The 5,000-nt window shown below is 39.7% G+C and overlaps 1 protein-coding gene across 1 annotated transcript in view; it reads right to left on the bottom strand.

The window, feature by feature from the left end:
- Positions 1–5,000, bottom strand: part of LOC139391058 (netrin receptor UNC5A-like) — a 491,035-nt gene that overhangs the window by 241,035 nt on the left and 245,000 nt on the right. The gene's annotated exons all lie outside the window — the stretch shown is intronic.

Raw genomic sequence — 5,000 nt, 5'->3', positions numbered from 1 at the left:
GGGGTCAGAGTAAAAGGGGTTCAGTCAGGACACCGACAGGGGTCAGAGTAAAGGAGATCAGAGTCAGGACACTGCCAGGGGTCAGAGTAAAGTAGTTTAGAGTCAGGACACCGACAGGGGTCAGAGTAAAGGAGTTTAGAGTCAGGACACCGACAGGGGTCAGAGTAAAGGAGTTTAGAGTCAGGACACCGACAGGGGTCAGAGTAAAGGAGATCAGAGTCAGGACACCGACAGGGGGTCATAGTAAAGTAGTTTAGAGTCAGGACACCGACAGGGGTCAGAGTAAAGGGGTTCAGAGTCAGGACACCGACAGGGGTCAGAGTAAAGTAGTTTAGAGTCAGGACACCGACAGTGGTCAGAGTAAAGGGGTTCAGAGTCAGGACACCGACAGGGGTCAGAGTAAAGGGGTTCAGAGTCAGGACACCGATGGGGGTCAGAGTAAAGGAGTTTGTGTTTAGTCTGGGGTTATGACACACAGTAGATCAGACACAAGCAGTGGATACAAAATTCAGGATCCAAAAAGAGCCTAGAACTACCAAAGGTAAATACATCCAGAGCAAGAACTGAGGTATATGTAGAGTCCATCTAGAGACAATACTGAGGTCTATATAGAGTCCATCTAGAGTCAGAACTGAGGTCTATATAGAGTCCATCTAGGGCAAGAACTGAGGTCTATATAGAGTCCATCTAGATCCAGAACTGAGGACTATATAGTGTCCATCTAGAGTCAGAACTGAGGACAATACATCTAGAGTTAGAAGTGCCCCAGGTTTTGAAATTGCTGCGTTCCAATGAGTCCCTATTCAGCTGTGAATGTCCCATCAACGAGCTTACGCTTTCTCCGTATTCCCCAAGGTGTCTACAGCATTGTGACTTAGTTTTACGCATTTCTGTTGAAGAATAGCCGTAGCCGGCCACATTGCGTAAGTGGTCACATGGTGGCTCCGAGAGAGATTCTCGGGTAAAATACAGAGGTAGCCATTACTCCAATCGGTCCTACTGAAAAACGAATTGTCCCGAACGGATATATTATCGAATAGAAATTAGAAAAACACCTTGAAGATTGATTATAAACAACGTTTGCCATGTTTCTGTCGATATTATGGAGCTAATTTGGATTATTTTTCGGCGCTGTGTTGACCGCAATTTCCGGGCGATTTCTCAGCCAAACTTGAAGAACAAACGAAGCTATTTCACCTACAAAAATAATATTTTGGGAAAAAATGAACTTTGGCTATCTACCTGGGAGTCTCGTGAGTGAAAACATCCGAAGTTCATCAAAGGTAAACAATTTCATTTGATTGTTTCTCGGATTTCCGTGACAAGTTTGCCTGCTGCTAGCAAGGCATAATGCTATGCTACGCTATTGATAAACTTACACAAATGCCTGTCTAGCTTTGGCTGTAGAGCATATTTTGAAAATCTGAGATGACAGGGTGATTAACAAAAGGCTAAGCTGTGTCTCAGTATATTTCATTTGTGATATTCATGAATTGGAATATTTTCTAGGGATATTTATGTCCATTGCGTTATGCTAATTAGTGTCAGGTGATGGTTACGCTCCCGCATACGGGATGGGGAGTCAGAGAGGTTTTAAGAACCTATGGGTGGTAATATCCTATAAGAAGTAATGGGTGGTAATATTCTGTAAGAACCAATGGGTGGTAATATTCTTTAAGAACCAATGGGTGGAAATATTATTTAAGAACCAATGGGTGGAAATATTATTTAAGAACCAATGGGTAATATTCTTTAAGAACCAATGGGTAACATTCTTTAAGAACCAATGGGTGGTAATATTATTTAAGAACCAATGGGTAACATTCTTTAAGAACCAATGGGTAATATTCTTTAAGAACCAATGGGCGGTTTTATTATTTAAGAACCAATGGGTGGTAATATTATTTAAGAACAAATGGGTGGTTATATTCTGTAAGAACCAATGGGTGGTAATATTCTTTAAGAACCAATGGTTAATATTATTTAAGAACCAATAGGTGGTAATATTCTTTAAGAACCAATGGGTAATATTCTGTAAGAACCAATGGATGGTAATATTATTTAAGAACCAATGGGTGGTAATATTCTTTAAGAACCAATGGGTGGTAATATTCTTTAAGAACCAATGGGTAATATTATTTAAGAACCAATGGGTAATATTCTTTAAGAACCAATGGGTAATATTCTTTAAGAACCAATGGTTAGTATTATTTAAGAACCAATAGGTGGTAATATTCTTTAAGAACCAATGGGTAATATTCTGTAAGAACCAATGGGTAGTATTCTGTAAGAACCAATGGGTGGTAATATTATTTAAGAACCAATGGGTGGTAATATTCTTTAAGAACCAATGGGTGGTAATATTATTTAAGAACCAATGGGTAATATTCTTTAAGAACCAATGGGTAATATTCTTTAAGAACCAATGGGTAATATTCTTTAAGAACCAATGGGTGGTTATATTATTTAAGAACCAATGGGTGGTTATTTTCTGTAAGAACCAATGGGTGGTAATATTCTGTAAGAACCAATGGGTAATATTATTTAAGAACCAATGGGTGGTAATATTCTGTAAGAACCAATGGGTGGTAATAGTCTGTAAGAACCAATGGGTGGTAATAGTCTGTAAGAACCAATGGGTGGTAATAGTCTGTAAGAACCAATGGGTGGTAATAGTCTGTAAGAACCAATGGGTGGTAATAGTCTGTAAGAACCAATGGGTGGTAATAGTCTGTAAGAACCAATGGGTGGTAATAGTCTGTAAGAACCAATGGGTGGTAATAGTCTGTAAGAACCAATGGGTGGTAATAGTCTGTAAGAACCAATGGGTGGTAATAGTCTGTAAGAACCAATGGGTGGTAATAGTCTGTAAGAACCAATGGGTGGTAATAGTCTGTAAGAACCAATGGGTGGTAATATTCTGTAAGAACCAATGGGTGGTAATAGTCTGTAAGAACCAATGGGTGGTAATAGTCTGTAAGAACCAATGGGTGGTAATAGTCTGTAAGAACCAATGGGTGGTAATAGTCTGTAAGAACCAATGGGTGGTAATAGTCTGTAAGAACCAATGGGTGGTAATAGTCTGTAAGAACCAATGGGTGGTAATAGTCTGTAAGAACCAATGGGTGGTAATAGTCTGTAAGAACCAATGGGTGGTAATAGTCTGTAAGAACCAATGGGTGGTAATAGTCTGTAAGAACCAATGGGTGGTAATAGTCTGTAAGAACCAATGGGTGGTAATAGTCTGTAAGAACCAATGGGTGGTAATAGTCTGTAAGAACCAATGGGTGGTAATAGTCTGTAAGAACCAATGGGTGGTAATAGTCTGTAAGAACCAATGGGTGGTAATAGTCTGTAAGAACCAATGGGTGGTAATAGTCTGTAAGAACCAATGGGTGGTAATAGTCTGTAAGAACCAATGGGTGGTAATAGTCTGTAAGAACCAATGGGTGGTAATAGTCTGTAAGAACCAATGGGTGGTAATAGTCTGTAAGAACCAATGGGTGGTAATAGTCTGTAAGAACCAATGGGTGGTAATAGTCTGTAAGAACCAATGGGTGGTAATAGTCTGTAAGAACCAATGGGTGGTAATAGTCTGTAAGAACCAATGGGTGGTAATAGTCTGTAAGAACCAATGGGTGGTAATAGTCTGTAAGAACCAATGGGTGGTAATAGTCTGTAAGAACCAATGGGTGGTAATAGTCTGTAAGAACCAATGGGTGGTAATAGTCTGTAAGAACCAATGGGTGGTAATAGTCTGTAAGAACCAATGGGTGGTAATAGTCTGTAAGAACCAATGGGTGGTAATAGTCTGTAAGAACCAATGGGTGGTAATAGTCTGTAAGAACCAATGGGTGGTAATAGTCTGTAAGAACCAATGGGTGGTAATAGTCTGTAAGAACCAATGGGTGGTAATAGTCTGTAAGAACCAATGGGTGGTAATAGTCTGTAAGAACCAATGGGTGGTAATAGTCTGTAAGAACCAATGGGTGGTAATAGTCTGTAAGAACCAATGGGTGGTAATAGTCTGTAAGAACCAATGGGTGGTAATAGGCTGTAAGAACCAATGGGTGGTAATAGTCTGTAAGAACCAATGGGTGGTAATAGTCTGTAAGAACCAATGGGTGGTAATAGTCTGTAAGAACCAATGGGTAATAAATAATACAAATAAAACAAATCAATCAATCACCATCGAACAGTGGGACATTTCCCAAACTGTGCCTTTTATCTTGGTAAGAGGCTATTTCCATCAACAGCATCTCTGCTAAATAGTTGATTACACAATCCTATTCCCTGTACAGTACACTACTTTAGACCAGAGAGCCTAAGGGGAAGTGTACTATTTATTTAAATGTGATCTTTCTCAGTAGGAGATTACTTTGACCTCACAATATGAACAGTACTTTTACTACATAATTGATTAGAGAGAAAACGTGACAGTTGATGTGAGATGTATTTGTTGTCTGGATTACAGTGGGAGATATATGGATGTCAAACAACCACAAAATGAACTGAGATAGAAACTCTGAAAAAGTGTATAAATTAACTAAAACCAACCTTAACCAATATTGTGTTGTTCATAGAAAAAGCCTTGTTCTCTTATCCTTGAGTACCAAATGGCACCCTATTCCATTTTTAGTGCACTTCTTTCAATCAGGGTACACATGGTCCTGGTAGTGCACTATCTAGGGAACATGTTGGCATTTAGAACACATGATGTTTGTTGTTCAATGAAAACCTATTTTTCATTTCATTTTCTCTTGACCTTAAGTTGGACCCCAAAAGCCTATGGCATTTCTGTATATTGAGTAATGACCTTGACTGACTCCATCTCTCTCTCCACCTGTTTCTCAGTCTCTCTTTCTCTCTCTGCCCACTCCCTCCCTCTCTCTCTCTCTCTCTCTCTCTCTCTCTCTCTCTCTCTCCCTCCCTCTCCCTCTCCCTCACTCTCTCTCTCTCTCTCTCTCTCTCTCCCTCTCTCTCTCTCGCTCTCTCCCTCT

Source organism: Oncorhynchus clarkii, chromosome 31 (assembly GCF_045791955.1).
Source record: "Oncorhynchus clarkii lewisi isolate Uvic-CL-2024 chromosome 31, UVic_Ocla_1.0, whole genome shotgun sequence".
Taxonomy (NCBI): domain Eukaryota; kingdom Metazoa; phylum Chordata; class Actinopteri; order Salmoniformes; family Salmonidae; genus Oncorhynchus; species Oncorhynchus clarkii.
This window is presented reverse-complemented; position numbering and strand designations above follow the sequence as displayed.